This window comes from Struthio camelus, chromosome 19 (assembly GCF_040807025.1).
Source record: "Struthio camelus isolate bStrCam1 chromosome 19, bStrCam1.hap1, whole genome shotgun sequence".
NCBI lineage: Eukaryota > Metazoa > Chordata > Aves > Struthioniformes > Struthionidae > Struthio > Struthio camelus.
Window position 1 is genome coordinate 2961001 of NC_090960.1, and position 16671 is coordinate 2977671.

The 16671-nt window shown below is 39.3% G+C and overlaps 1 protein-coding gene across 4 annotated transcripts in view; it reads right to left on the reverse strand.

The window, feature by feature from the left end:
- The window catches only part of KCNJ16 (potassium inwardly rectifying channel subfamily J member 16), a 34889-nt gene that overhangs the window by 5948 nt on the left and 12270 nt on the right, over window positions 1-16671 (reverse strand). Inside the window, exon 1 of one of the 4 annotated variants that reach the window (XR_011135459.1) lies at window positions 16271-16369. The exons of 2 other annotated variants lie outside the window; for them this stretch is intronic. The gene's annotated coding sequence lies outside the window, so the exon portion shown is untranslated. Of the gene's footprint in view, window positions 1-16270; window positions 16370-16671 lie in introns of those variants that run through there. One more of the 4 variants, XM_068913517.1, reaches the window with a different exon arrangement.

The following is a 16671-nucleotide window of genomic DNA, read 5'->3' on the forward strand; positions in this document are numbered from 1 at the left end:
TGACTGCACACACTTTAAGGCAGAAGAGAGTTGGGCCCACAGAGTGTAATATATATTGGATGGACTAGATTAACAGACCAAGAACTTTTCCCCCATCCAAGGAACAATGACAAGCATGCACAGACACTATTCCAAAAACACTTAAAAGCCAAACATAGTTTCCATTTCTTTTTTCTTTTCTTTTTTTTTTTTTTTAGTACAGAAATGAATGTGACATATGGTGTCGTAGCCTCAGAATGTGGCCTTCATTAAAAAACACAATATTAATGTTTCCAAAAATACTTCTTGGAATATAGTCTTTGGAAACATTCATATAACTTGCTTTACTCATAGCTTTAAACAAACACTGCAGCCTACTCCATTGAAGACTCTTGACCTAACATTTTATAAGTCATATATAACAACAAACAAAAACTGGAAACTACTGAGTTATTTTTTTAAGAACCTCATAATGTGAGGTGTGAAAATGAAACAAATTGTAATCAGGAACCAATATAATATGAAATGAAAAACACACTTAGGGTTATAATGTTTTTGTTTATTGACTGATTCAAACTACATTTCCTTGAAAATATTCGCAAACATCCTGGGACTCTAAAAGGGACAAAACAGTTCATGAATCAAAGGCTACTGTGTTGATTTCACTCTCTGCTGCTGCCATCAGCAAATCATCATACTTCAAAAATGGTGATTTGTTGGCACAATCTTTAAATTTGGTTGGTGCTGGCAACAATCACACACTCTGTCACACATGCAATTATGTGGAAAAGTTCACTTTGATTTTTAGTATATATATATATGTATATTTATACACACTCATGAATACCTGTGCTGGGTTTTTGACTGGAATAAATGAAGCCACACAATAAGATGGTGGATGGGACTTTGCAATGCAAACAGTTAATTGTGTGTCTACAATAAGAAAGGGAACATGATGCAGGGAGTCCTAAACCAGCACCAAATATTCTAGCTCAGGAGCTGAATGGAGTAGAAGGAATCAGTGCAGGGCAAAACTAACACACTTATGTATTGCTGTTAGGATCTAAGTTAATCTCTCTCCATGTTGAAAATTTGTTTGCTCGGAGCCATTTGGCACTGCACAGTGGAGACATGCCCCAAATGACCTACGATCCCAAATGTGCTTTAAAGTCTTAGGAAATAGCCTCCTAAGTCAATCAAAACCATCTAAAAATGTTGCCCAGTATTTTGGGTGTGCTTTAAATTGAGCCAAATCTGAACTTTGCAGGCTACCTCTTAGAGTGTCCCGAGCACAATAATAGTTACGCATCATAATTACTAACTCTTTTACATCATTTGATGTTGCTCAGAACATTTTTACAGCATAAAATAACATCCTTCAATATTTCTGAATTATGTAAGTCAGTATTATGATCCACACTTCATTCATGGGGATAATAAGAAGGCACGTGATTTTCCTATTTCAGATGAGAGGCAGTGAGGATATGAAGCCAGATGTTCATTGCTCAGTCTACTGAGACACACTGCCTTTTGCAGAACAGTCTGAAGACTACTATTATTACTAAATCTTAAACAGACTTACAATCAGATTTAGGAACTGAAATCTTAAAGCCATTTCAAAAATCTTGTTTTTCAAAATGGACAAAATATTTTACACAACTGTAAGAAACCACTATGAATTACATTAAAGCTTCTACTACCTGGTAAAGATTAACAAAGGGAGTGGGGGAGGATTCAAAAACATTCTCTGCTCACTAAAGCTCATGGATCAGTTGCTTCAAATGATTCTCAGATGTTGCCAGGAAGTATTTTCACCTTCCTCTAACACTAACACACAAACCCTTGCCCCCTTTTTTTTTTTTGCTTTTACTTTCTATAGAGTTTTGTTGTTGATGTTTCTGGACATGTATGCACACATCATGAACCTCCCCTTGCATTTTGTTCTGTTCTTTAGTGCAGGAAGTGTGCTGAAATCTACAGTACTTTTGCTAATCATTCTTATAAACATATTTCCATAAAAAAGAAAAACTTATCAGAGCCAAAAACGGAGCAGTGAAGCGAGGCAGGATAGAAGTGAGATAGAAATAGAGAAATCTTAGTGATTCCATTAGGGCAAATGCCACAGATGGTTCAGAATTCCTTCCAAAGCATGTATATGTATCAGTCTCCGAGTTCAGAAAATCAGCCAGGTATTATTAATTATCTGACCTAAGACCAGGATCAGATTGTGTTGGCTACTGAAACATGGAGACACAGAGCTGCTCTGTTCATGGGGTCTGTATATTTGGTATCTTTGAAAAACTCCCCCCAGCTAGATATGGGAAGTAAGTAATATTCCCATATTTAAAAAGCCATAAAGCAGTGCAGTGACTGAACTAGGAACTAAACCAACATCTACTTATACTCAGTGAAGAGCTACTCTACAAAGGAAACAGCAGAAGCAAGTCTTTCTAGTGTATTTATTATTTTCATCTAGTCCCTCTTGGATACAGTAGCTGTAGCAGAAGAACTTGAACTACGATTTTCATCAACTTGCTCAGAACAATAGCAGCTTAGGAGCTTTAAGCATCTAGTTTCGCCTTTTAAAGGCTTTCAGTAAATTCAATTTTCAATTTAATCATGATATTTTGAGTTTAGGGCTGAATATCTTATTAGCTTAATTCTCATACTGCACCTTAACCTAATACCTACCAAATTGTTGTTATACCCATTTTATGACTATAGTTTCCAATTATGCAAACAAGTAGGGGTGAATTTTTGTTCAGTGACAACTTCAGTCAACAGCCTGTTTGTAAAACATTAAACAAAACAATGTGAACAGCTTGGTTACAGAATAATTCTGTTCTGAGAATGAGATTAAATCAAAAAGAAAATAACTTGAAACCTCCAAATGAAATTGAGTATTCTCACTCCAACCCCACACACCTTGAAGTGGAACTTGCTCTAGCATTGGTTTAGCAGTCACCTCAGTTTCCTGCTTCATTTTGGAAATGGTCTGAAAGGTTTCTAGTTTTAGTCATTGTTGTGTAACCCTGAAAAACTTTCAGTTCAGAGACCAGCAACGTGACGAACTGAAGCCTTTTGAGCTGCCTTGGAATTGACTCAAATACTTGTTCCTTTAAAAAAAACCAAAAACAAAAACACAAAATCTACATAAATCTATTATAGGATAGCATTGAAGCACTTCCTTCCTTCTTTCCTTCCTTCCTTCCTTTCACTGTTCTTCTTTGGAAAGGGAACTAACTTCTCGTAATACTTACGGCCAGTCCTTCCTGCTTCTCTCCATACTGCTTTGAAATGCGATCCCCAGAGCAGGTTTTGAACATGTCATGATTCACCATTTTTCCATCTCCTGCCCGTATCCCTACCACGTGACTAGCCTACAGAGGTGTTAGCTAACAGTCTCCAACAGGTATCTTCGGGACGCACAAGATCATGCTTTTAAATTTGCTGCCTGCATGGATTGCAAGCCTAATTCTTAGCCCGCAAGATAGATATATCATTATGGTGCTAAACCTTTCCTGCATCTCCTTTGGAAGAGTAAAAAAGCTCTGAGATGTTCTCAGTTTCAGAAGGTATTTGATATTCTTGTTCTCTAACAGATCAGGCCTGAAAACACCCATAATTCTCACCATTAACACAACTTTACGTGATAAGTATTTCTTCTACATTCAATGTTCAGCATCCCAGTTCAGATCTCCACAAATGACTACGGCACATCTCTACAAGGGGAGGCGGGGGTTGACAAATTCCCCAAAATGAATGAGACACAATCACAGAGCTAGACCTCTGGGAATCAGAGACATAGGAGAGGGGTTCACACAGAAGAACCTGACTGGGAACACTTTCCGATCAGAATGTGTTTCTGTGCTGACTTGAACAGAAGTGGGATCACACCCCAGTTGGGAGTTTTGATCACAGAACCTTCTTAGATCCATGGTAACATCTTTGAAGCCAACAGAGTGAAGCTTTTAAATGCCTCAACTTTCCCTTTAAAATAAAGGTTTCATTGTTCTGATTACTTCAGCTTAGATGACTGAGTGCAGCTGAGGTTGGTAGGGCTGCTCTACAACAGGACTCTGCCACGTTTTTAACACTTTTCAGTCTTACAAGCACTTTCAGCACCCTCTTACAAGTAACACCTTTCCACTCCATGTATATGTATATATATATAAATATGTGTATATAAAATATTTCTTTCAAATAAAAGATTCCAAATAAAGAAATAAAAATAATCTTTGAATAGGCTAGGCTCAGAGCTGGATAAAAAAGATTCCTGGATTCCATATTCCAAACCTCAATACAAAGAGAAGACTTAAAGTATCAATATAAAAGTGTTTATTAAACATTTTAAAAGACAGACATAAATAGCACAGAGCAGCAGACGTTTGCGCAGATTTTGAAGTCATGCAAGAGAGCTGTAATCTACACTGGAACAGCTCACAGTAACAGATATATTGACATTTAATTCTTCTAAGTGAAACCAGATCTCCTTAAGAAAAAAAGGAAAGAAGAAATTTGGCCCTTGAAGTTTTGAGAGAACAGGCTCTGAACCAGTTGCTCCTGCGGAAGGCTGGTCACCAGGTTCAGAGCCACAGGACAGATTTAAAGTGAACCAGCCCCCTGCCTACAACTCAGAGCAACTCCTGAAATCTGTAGAAACCTGAAAATGTCTACTTTAATTTATTTGCACCGTATGCACTGCTTGGTTTTAGCCAGGAACAAGCAGTGGAAACACTGAAATACCATGAGAAATGGAAAGTGCTGGCAACTTGAAACTTTTGATTTTGGGCCTCGCTGCCATTCTTTGTCTCAGACAATTTGGCAGGGGTGCAAATTCAAAACTGTTCACTCTCAGGACTCCCTTCCTCCTCTTAACCCTTTCAGGAAGAAGTGGATTAGCAGACAAAGAGAGCTCTCAGCAGCTCCTGTACAAAGGTGGCCAGGCACAACACGTACCTGACAACGATGCACCCACTGTGCACCCATCAGTGTCTCCTAATGCAGCTGTGGGATAGGTACATGTGGCTCTCGGGCTGCGTGCAGCTTGGGAGCAACCCCAGGGCACCTGCAGCAGCGTCAGGGGCTAAGCTGTAACAGCCCAGGGCTGCCTTGTTAAGCCAACTCCCAGACCACAGGAGGGAAACAAAGTCAACAGGGGCTCCTGAGGCTAACCCTCAGAGGTGACCCTGCTGTGTGGCCAGCACAACCCACTCCTGCAATGGAGCAACGGCATCCACAGGAGCCATCTCCTCCTGCCTGAAAATCCCTCCTCTCGGTTCTCTTCCCACCAGGTATGAGGTATGTGCATTTTAGTGTTGAGCTGAGAGGATCAATGAGTCTCTACCTCTGGCTGGGCCCCTGGATCCTCAGTATTTAAAGACGGTGTAACTGGTGCACATCCCAGACCTGAAAACCTAGCAGATATGCAGACGTGGATCAGCTGAAAAGATGTCATTTATATCCAGTCTTCTTCCTGTGGAAATTAGTAGCAAGCCTCTCCCTAACCTCAGGAGGAGAAATCCCCTTGGCTTTAACGCAAGCTAGCTGTGAGGCAACAGAGTACAAGTGTTAGTGCTAATTATGATGTCCTCCTTCCTCTTCCCCCAACACACTGATGTTTGCGCCGAGTACAGTGACGGTTAATTTCAATAGTTCTGCAGATTTCTGCAGTGGGATTTCTCCACACATTGAGCCTATGGGTTACATTCAGTCTACAGAGGCAAAGAAAAATTCTTCGAGGAACTTTTCCACCAGATCTTGTTGGCAGGGAACAGTAGAACAGTTTGTTGCAGCCCTTGATAGACATGATGTAATATAATAATGTATTCAACAATAGGTAAATGGGAGGTCATGAACAATGATAGAATCAAATTAGATAATGCTGACCACTTTCAGTTAAAGGGCCAACGCCCTCAGCTATGTTATTTGCAGCAATTCAGTGTTGTTATATCTTTTCTCAAAACACAACAGGTCATTAATAACGTGTGTTTTGCGGGCAGGCAAGAGCTGATATTGCAAAGGGGTTCTTCCAATCTCAGGGACTCTTTGCTTTACATCACATTGCACAGCACTGCTCCCTGAGGCAGAGAGCATACTCCTTTTTTCCTGTTTTCTGGAGTACACTGTAAACCAAATATCCAGGGAAGAGCACTGTGACATAAGACATTCTTGTCTTTCCAGTTGGGCTCTTTATTCAAACATGTTTCCTTGAGTAAGAAAGGTAAGGAGATGCCTGAGAGTACTTCTGTTGGCACTAAAGTTAGCTCCTGCAGTTCTGTGTACTCCAGCACTCTCCTATGTTACTACAGCGCTCTGTGTGTGTGTGTGTACACACACATAAAAAACAACTGAGAGAAGAAAAGGTTATGCAGCTTTAACCAAAGATTTATGTGAAGATCAGAGAACCCCTCTTGTTCCCTGTACAAGTTTTAACCCTGCCAATTCAAAAGGCTGCAGCTCTGACAATGGAAAGACTTGTGTTGGTGTCAATGGATTTCGGATCAGATGCCTTGCTATTGTATTTCATATAACGAATAGAACAGAATAAAACAGAATCACAAGTTAACAGAATGAGTGAGCTCTGTTCAATAGATGAGAGAAGTAAGATAAGACTAAGAAGCATGAGGTTCTTTGGGGTTGTTTTGGTTTTGGGTTTTTTTTTTTCCACCTCTAGTACAAAGTTAGTCACTAAGATGTAGTTTGATACCAGTTATTAACTTCTAAGGGCTATCTGGTGCAGAAGGCAACACTTGCAAGTTTCTAATGATCTCAACTTTGGGCCACTGACCTGAGCCTGAATCCCATTATAATTCCCTGAAGCTATCTCATCCCACCTAATAAAATATCTGAAATGCCAATGAAATCAGTAAAGACTTTAAATTTTCAAAATCAAAGTAGGGTGGAACAGAGAAAATATCATTTTACAGTACTTCCTTACAAACGGAAGGGAGAAGGAAAAAATTATCAAAACAAAACAAGTAAATAAAATGAATCCCATCCACACTGACCTAATGTTTTAGCAAATATCACAAACAACCCTGCTGTCTCAGGCTTTCTAGACTGATTCTCAAATCAAAGAAGTTGAGATAAGTATTGGCTAAGGATCAAGTCAAACAATATATCAGTGCTTTTTTCTTTTTAGGAAAAGCACAATGAAATTCTGTGACTGACTAACACATGTAGTCAGACAAACGTAAAGCCAGCAATCAAATACTGTGCTTCAAGAAGTCAATTTATCAATCATTACTAGAGTCAGAAATGACTATTTGCCTTTCTGAGTGGCCTTGTATGACTCTTCTTTCATGTATGAATACGGATATGGCTGTAGTCCCCTTCGGAAATGGCTCAGTAGGATTTTCTCCTGCATCTGGTAGAGGATATCATGCAGCTTAGTTTAGGGCTTATGACTTGAGCGGCTCAGCCAAGCCCATAGTCTTACGTGGCATCCGAAGTTTTAGATACTTCATCCAAACTGAAATGCACTTCCACATTTTTCAGGCTATATTTGTCACCACTTTTTAAAAGCTTGTGAAATATATTACATGGTTTCAGAGATCAGAAGCCTGATCCAAATCCCTGAAGTCAGCAAAGGGGTTCTCTTTGATTTCACTTGCTTTGAATGAGAGCTAGCTTTTGGGTTTCTTCGTATCACCACATGCAGTATCTGTCCTTGCTCTTCAGAACTGGCATGGCTTGCTGGAATTACAGCAATACTTTCTAAGGAACAAGGGCTTTCTTTTAATCTTCATTTTCTTTGGTATACTGATTTTGGCAGAGCGCTCGCTTTCCATACTAGGTACTTAACTCCACTAGAATCTATATAAACTTTGGGTATGGGATGCTTCTTTCAGACATTACTTTTGACACCTTGTAGAGCAGATGGTTGAACCTCTGCGTATCTGTTCTCATGATCTCAGAATGGTCTCAGCATGGCTGCATGAAATCTGGAAAGGCAGGTTACTCTGAATCTCAATAGTCATTTTTTTCAAATCTTACGCCAAGCACGGTGTTGGCCACCCTTGTTTTCAATTGTCATTCTCTTCCTGAGTCCAGTGGTCTAATTTACAGTATGCTGGTGTTTTGCAAGGCAGATAATTAAAATAATGTGGAAGTGGAAAATCACGTGTGTGTATGTTTGGACTGTAAATTTAAGAATCTTATTTTTACCCTCAGTGTGTGGGTTGCATGACTTCCTTTTTGGGCTCTTGAAGCAATCCCACAGCTTATTCCTGACCACCTGAATGAGGCTTTGATGCCTCAGGGATGAACACAGGCAAGACAACTGGCATTTTAAGAAATATGGAGAAAGACAGAATCTCCTCTTAAATCTTGTCTCTTCTCCCTCACCTTTTAAATATAATTAGATAAGTTATTAACTCATCTGAAGATGGGAAGATTCATCCTGAATCAGAGCTGTGCTTCAGTTATTCCAGTACCTACTCCTTCGTGGTGGTCAGCATCAAATATTTAATGGGGCAAGCTTTGTGTATCGAATATGACTCCATGTATGGAAATTCCCCTCTCCACTCCATTCAAAACCTTGTGTAATAGATGGATTTCATGCCTAATTCTCACGATCCTTTTCAATACGGGGCACCGAATTTGGCTTTCACAGTCAGGCCCACACAGTTTAGAAATAAGCTTTTTCACGATGGACAAAACCTTAAATTTTAAAAGCTTGCCATAATTTAACATCCTTGTCATTATTTTATTCTTTATTTGATTTCTGATGACTACTAAGAATATTTAATTTCATTTCCTAAATATTTTCTGCTGTATTTCTGCTTCCATGATTCAACCACTGCATTTCAAACCTGCATTTGTCGGAGTGATTTATTGGTAAATTCCTGATGACTTTTTCCATGTGCTCCCCAAGGAAAGGGCCCCTCAATCATACACAGTTGGTTTCTTCAGCTTCCAAAGGGCTTGAGAGAAATCCCAAGTCAGGCATGTGGCAGGAGGACGATCTGAGAACTAAGGCATTGGGTTTAAGTCTAAGAAAAGCGCTCAAACATATGCTTAACTATAAGCACATAATAAGAGTGGACTTAAGCCTGTTTCAAAGCTTCCTGAGACTGCAGCCAGAGAGGTAAAATACTTGCTGAAGGCTTTACAATGAACCACCAGAGGAATGCAACAAACTGGTTTCTCAGTCCCACCATAATGAATCTATTCAACCAGCAAATCCCTCAGGTGTCTCAGTGAAAGTTAATACATTATTTTCTATGCAGAATAACAAACTGTTTCCAAAAGTGGCAGTGCTTATTTAAAAATAAATAAATCAAAGTTGCCTTTAAAATAAAAGTGAGTTTAGGTTTTTTCAGTACGATTTTTTTTTCCAGTGATTCACACAGAGGCTGAGTACGCCTCCCTCAGCGCCCAAGACCTATGCATCTATGGTTGAGCTTTGCTTGGAAGAGTTTCACTCAGCAATACTACTGACTGAATAAGATACTTACGGCAGGTTCAGCTCATTTCAAGATGAACCTGTTCAAACAGCCATGTTTTTCCTGTTTTACTTCTCAAAGGCAAACGCTGTGAACAAGTGAACAGATCTTATCAAGATGATGTTAAGCAAAATACATCAAATAAAAATCTGTTACATTGCAAATGTCAACACTCATGAGAAGAAAAGATCTAAACTGCAGTAGAGTTGATTTTACTGCCAAAACAATTCCCAAGAATTGTTTTAGGAAACAACTTTTCTGTTTTTTCTCATAGGTGCTATGGGCCTATGAAAATAATCTCTCTTTCTCGTTTGTTGTACATTAACTTTACAGGGATACTACCAGCAGAGATTCCAGCACGCTACTGAACTATTTATGTAGCCTAAAGAGCATTTCACTCTCTGGTTTGAAATTGACTTTGAATATTCCTCTGACTCACTCCAAATTGGTTGGGATTTAGATGAATGATTAGTCAACAAATTTAAATTCAGAAGTGTTACACCCAGCATAAGTGGGAGATTTTTTATCCTATATCTCCCTGGGTCTTAATTTGTTTTTTCTCGACTTCACAAATTAACAACATCACTTGCTTCTGACACTAAGCCAGAATCACTCAAAAGATCCACAAATTACTAGATGATTAATTAATCTTCAAATGACTTTCAAGGCCTGACAAGCTCCAAATCATGTGAACTTGGATTGGTGGCATTCCTCCTTAGGAATGTTTTGCATAGTGCTATACTGCATCTACTTAAAAAGATCTTCGTGGACTGGAGTCTGCGAAAAACAAAGTAATGTTTCCCATAGAAGAAGCAAACCACATCACTTGCGTCTCTTAGTCTGGGCGCAGTTGAAATGCTGACTGTGCTCAGGAGAAAAAGTACAGATTAAGAAGACTAGAAAGTAATCTGGAAGGGAGCCAGTAATGCTGTAACAAGGGGAAAGCAATCTGAAAACAATAATGTCACAAAACATCCTGAGGAAAGATGCAAGGATGAATCTTCAGTTCATGTGAATGGCAGATAGATAGATGAAGTTATCTCCCAGCTAACTGCCAGCACAAACATCATTTAAGAAGCTTGACAGCTGCACAGCAATTAGGAGATGAACTTGTGTTTAAAGGCAGAAGCGGCAAGTGGATTCCAACAACACTATGATGTGTGTTGATAATTATGACATTATGCCATTGATTTGGTCTTCGAGTGTTTTTTAAATCAGGACTTGAGATCTCTTTGTTCTCCTGCGTAAATTTCAGCTTGGAGGTCATTCCTCTTCTCACATACCCTTGGCTGTTTATGAACATGCTCACAAAACTCAAAGCCCATTTCCCATCAAGGAGGACAAGAAACAGGTTGTGTCATTGTCTGGCTCTATTGTTCTTCATAACCACATAATAATTCCAAAGAGAGGAATACTTAGTAGCTTTAAGCTTTATTGTTGCAAAACCCTCATATCAACAATGAAAGGATATGCATGGCACATACAAATGATTGAGGAGGATCTGCTTTTCACGTTGAAAGGAAAATGAATGAGAATGACATCTATCTTTTTGAACGGAAAATTGGTAGAAGGTACAATGGGGTACCCGCCTGCAATGAATGTTAAATGCCATTTCTGCTATCTTGTCATCAAAACAGATGGCTCTGGACCTGTGTGTGACAGAAGTCCTGTACTGACATCCCAAAGAAAGCCAAGCCAAGTCTTCTGTGCTTCTGGATTGGGCATGGAGATGAAGGCTTTGGCACCCTAATCTGACATTTCCTTAAAGCTGCAGGCATAATATTCTCCTATCCTCATCTTACACATTGTTCCTCATAGCAGTGGCTGCATTTTATTAGTTTAGAAGGCACTCCAGGCTCTTGCAGAATAAAAGGATCGTTATTGTGATGGAAGTTGGAAAAATGTCAGCAGAAGGGATGAAAAATTGCCCCATGCTCTTGCCATGCTGAACAGGGGATCTTTTCTTCCAGTATTCGTTTAGGATTTAATCCTGCAAGATCCTGACTATCAGCAAACAGGTTTAAGAACATGAGTAACCATCCTAGAAATCACTGGAAACTATTTTGTAAGCTTAAAGTGAAGCAAGTACTAAAGTTCTCCAACAGACTTGGACCAGAGTACTCAGCACCCTGAAGAAATAAACCTTTAGTTCTTAGAACCATTTATTGTGCCCAGAACAAACCCATTCATTAGAGCTTTGTGCAGAGAGGTTGAATTTCACTCACTTGGAAGACACTGTTTCTAACCCCCTGAGACATACAGACTCTTCAGTTGATTTGGAAAACAAAATGATTAATGGCATTTTACAAGTTTTTCCACTAAACAGATTTCAGTTAAAGGCTGTCACAAGCTAAAGAATTTGCAGGAACAGTGTCTATCTGAAGACGTAGTGGCAATAAATCCTATTGTACCGGATTACGTTTTTACCCATTAAAATACTTTGACCTATTGTCATCCAAGTAGAACCACATTCCACTGGCCGTTCAAAAGGTTCTGATTTCACTCTTGATTGTTGCTAAGGCAACTGTACCTCAGTCCAAAACTCTGTTGCCCCAGTCATTGAATTTGACTTGAACAGGCTCATGTAGATAAAATGAAGCACAGTCTATTTATTTATTTCTACTGAAAAAGTCTGAATCAAATCTTTTTGAGATCTCAGCTACAGCAACTCACAGAAATTGAGGGATATTTGTTTTTGCATGAGGCACCAATTTCCTCATTTCTTTTAGGAATAGTTAGCTGTGGTGACAAAATGCCATGAAAAGATTAAAATTCTTAGTCCAGCCAAAACAAGAGTGTACTAAAATCTCACCACAGACCACTCCTGGAAAGAGTTCTCACTCACTTGTGGAAAACTAAAAGAATATTCATTAATAGTCAAGCAGCTGGTTAAGGCTTGTGAGTGGAAATAGAAATGTTTGAATTTTCCCATTGAGACTTCTGGTGGAAAGTAGGCTGTGTTTTATGGCATCTACTTTTATATGTATTAAGTGAATATCTCAGTTGTTCAGATTTGTCTTCATCTGAGCTATCTTTGAGTGGGAGAATGCCAGTTATATCATGTGCATATTCTCCCATAGCTGCTAAGGATCAGCATTTCTTGGAGAGCAAAATGGGCCATCTGGCCACGTCAGAAATCTGGTTAGTAAAATAAGCTCAGGTCTGATCATTGCTGGGATGGAAGCTTGCAAAAGAGACAATGAGATGATGCTGGTACCATGATACAAAAATCAATGCTGTTATGTTGATGTACACAAAATTAGCTGCAATTTTGAAAATATTTTGAGACACAACATTTGACAAAAATGGGGAGCCTCTGTGTTGGAGGTTGCTTCAGGAATGGAGATGCCTTTAGTTCTTATGTATGGAAAATTTCCAGATAGCTGTACTCTTTTATCCAGATGAGTCTTCATTTCACATTCTCTAGTGAATCCCTGGCTTGGTTTTACTTTAGAGTGCAGGAAAACTTGTCTGAAAATGATTGTTCACTGAAATTGCCTCTATTCAGTTTGCTTCCCAGAGTGCTGATTTTTATCACGTCAATTCTTAGATCTTCTCAGGCTAGTATTGACCTACCATCCTCTACCATGTTGACAGGAAAGAGAAACAAAAAATTCAATGCTTCCTCAATTGAATCCTTCCACAGCAAATTAAGGGCTGAAAGTCTCTCCACTGTTCCAATTCTCCAATCCAGCGTGTCACCACAAATAACTTTTGAGTAGCTGAATCATGTTCTTCCCTGTCTGCATTCTTAAAGCAGGACTTTTAACTGCTTTAGAAGGAGGAACCAATGTTACTCTCATGACTGCGAGCTGAAAATGAACAGTTCCTCCTGTAAAGCAGCACAATGGCTTTTTGGCCACAGTATATCTTCCTGGCAGACTGGAAGGACAACTAGTCTGCTTCGACAACGTGAGAAGGAGAGATGAAGAATCAGATCAAACTGTTGTCCCAATTTAAAAAGCAAATAGAAGAGAAATCTGAAGTTGTTTTTGGTTTTTTTTTCTGGATTGTTTATATTTATCATCTCATATTGTCATTGCACAATAAGTTACTGGAAACAGATATTCTGGTTACCAAAAATGGTTTCATGCTCGTAGCGAGAATGGTAATGCTCATGGCAATAAAGGGTAACTAATGAAAGAAAGAACAACAAGGCATCAGCCAGTCTAGGAAACTATATTCATGCCAGAGAATATTGAGCCATATGAATTAGAAGTATCCTTCTGAAAGGCAGAAACTTTCTCAGAGCCGGAAGTGTTCTCTAACTGCTGCTTTCCAAGGACTATTCAGAACCTCTTATGGCAGAGGAGTTTCTCAAAGATTTCAACACTTTTGTCTGGTAACAATTCCTTTGCAAAAGTTTGTTTCTTTAGAAACAGGGCTTCCTGAATAAATGACTGATGCATCTAACCCTGTTCTTTCTCCCTGCAGAAAGGAAGGATATAGAAATCTTGGTAAGAATTTAACTTATATTGCTGATACTTCTTTCCTTTTATTGTACTGCTGAGTCATTATGGCTACACTAATGAAACTCATCTAAAATAGAGATTGCCTTAATATCATACGGAACTTAGCAAGTTTACAGTTGGTTAACTCCGATCAATTGATATTTGCTAAGCAGTGCTAAACCATTTATCAACACGGTGCTATAATCTTGCTTTTGACAGCCCCTGGCTAGCTGATTTAATGGCACCAATCTCAGTGCATCATTCCATTCATACCCTTGCAAATGTAATAGTGAAACAAGGGAACCAAAATGTTTGTACCTGCTTGTCTGCTCCTGTTTAAAAAATCACTGTCAATATTATAGAAAGAGTCAGGTAGATGCCCCAGGCTTTCTCTATGCTGCTTTAAATCATCTAAGTAAAAGGAGACCAAAGAAGAGCAGAGAAAGCAAAAAAAAAAATGCAAATGAGCTGTGAGGGCAGATAGTAAAGTCTCTGCAGATCATGAAAGCTATTTTCCTCCTTTCCTTCTTTCAGTGACTGACTTGTGTTATTTTAACTAGCAGCAGGAATATTTATCCCCACCAAAACTGAAGCATTCACTTCCTCTTCTCCATCTCCATCTCCTTAGGTCACTTGAGAAAGCACTTCCTTCTGCATTCTGACTCTATCAGGAAAGCATTTAATAATATACCCAAGAACACTATCTATAAAACAGATTCTTTCGTGCCCAATTCAAAGCTTATAGTCTCACTCTGTGTCACCATCCACACAGGGGAATGAGTCAGGGGTAATAAGAAATACCAGCTGAAAGTTCCCAGGAGACAAGACTAACAGAAAAAAGGAATGTGATGCAATGCAGGGACATTGCAAATTTTTTTATAATAACGGTTATGTGGACAGACCATCTCAAAGACTGCAGCTCTATGATCTGGATCACCTGTATTTCCTCTGCAGGCTCAGAACACTGTTGTGGCCACTGCCATAGAACACACCAGAAAAGAGCTTCCTTTGGAAACTACAGCACAGGCACAAGTATTTAAAGTTTAACAACAAGGAACATGCAGAAACTAGTATTATGTAATCAAACCCCTGGCAAGTGCATTACAAACCATGCAGTGAGCAACATGATGATTGTATTGTCCTTCTCTGCCATCTTTCAACTTTGTTCCACCCATTTGTTTGGTGTTACTAGACAGATTATGTCCAATAGGCATACTTTGGCAGTAGGAGTGAAAACCCTAAATATATGGCAAGAAAAAGAAATCCTATCCACCAGTTTGCCTTCTGTGCAACCTGCCCAGGGCCTCAACCTATTTAGAAAGACATCAAAAAGTCTTCAGTACAGTTTGAATTTTTTGTTCATGATTTAGAAAAATAGAAGTAGGAGTATCTCTAAGGTGGACAAACATATTTATTCCTTTTCTTACTTTTAGTTTGCATGCTTATGAGGCATACGGGGCATCAGTATCTCTCAGCAGACTCCTTATACATCTACAGGTATGCACACATACACATTCACACAGCTCCTGACAAACTCACAGCTAACAAAATTGTGTCCATTCCTGTATTTCAGGAGTGCCAGGCCTGCCAGGCCCCTCTCTACTACAAGAGTTCCAACAAACTGGTTGCCTAGACCAGACTCATAAGGCAGACTTTGGGACAGAATGATTATTCTGACTCACATTCATTTCAGCCAACATTTCTCACAGTCTGTAACCTTCAATTTCCTCTGGTATGAGCTGAAAGTGCCTCTGCCGCTCTGCCCTCCTAACTCAAGAATTCATGCGGTCAATTCTGCTGCACCTTAGCTTTGTTCCTCCTCTGGTAATGACAAGTTGGATAAACCCCACCAGAAATGGACAGACAGGAATGGAGGAATGTAAGAATTGCCAAACTGGATCAGATCCACAGTCTGTCTAGTCCTGTATCCTGTCTCCACCAGTGGCTAATACCAAATGCTCCAGAAGTTGTAAGAGCCCTGCAATAGGCAGCTTTGGAAGAATTTCTCTCCTCAGACAAGTTCTTATCCTGATCTTCAGTAATTAGAGGCGAACTTCAGCACTGAAATTACAAGCCTTAATATCTTTCCCAAAGCATGTATTCATACAGACATCATTGTTAATGTTACAGCTCTGCCTATTTTTAATATTCAAGTGAACATGAACTCTCCTTTTGAATCCCAATGTTATAGAGGACTGTGTTTTCCAAACAATAATTAACAAGCTGCCAGGTTACAACTCAAAACACACTTCCAGCTGAACAAGATAAACAATTTATCCCTGTACAGGTTGCTTAGTTGGTTTAAAACTCTCTAAGGTAACAGAATTTCTATTTACACATATACACACACACAGAGGAATATAATTGAGGAAATGAGAAATGGTGCATTACCTTAACGTCTGCTGAGATCTAAAAGAATCTCTGTTTCACTCCCTCCTTTCTTTTTCCTCTGTCTCCCTCCCTTTCTCTTTCTCTCGCGTGGCTGGACTGACAGGTTGGCAGGGCTGAGAACTACAGGTTAGGTTTGTTTTTTTAGGCACAACTCCTCCCCCTCTCAAAGAGAGAAAAAAATGAAAGACTGTTTGGGAAAAGTTCACAGAAAATCCCATTCTTTCAGCACATTAGAACTGATGAGAAATACACTACATCTGGGAACCTGGTAATTTTTAGAATTTTTTGCTCAAGGTATTCTTTGTAGTAATTCTGAAGCAACAAGAGGAGTTAGGCCAGGAATAAATTTGACCCCAAATCTATTTTCTTTAGTTCCCCATTTCTCTGAAAACGGATGCAAC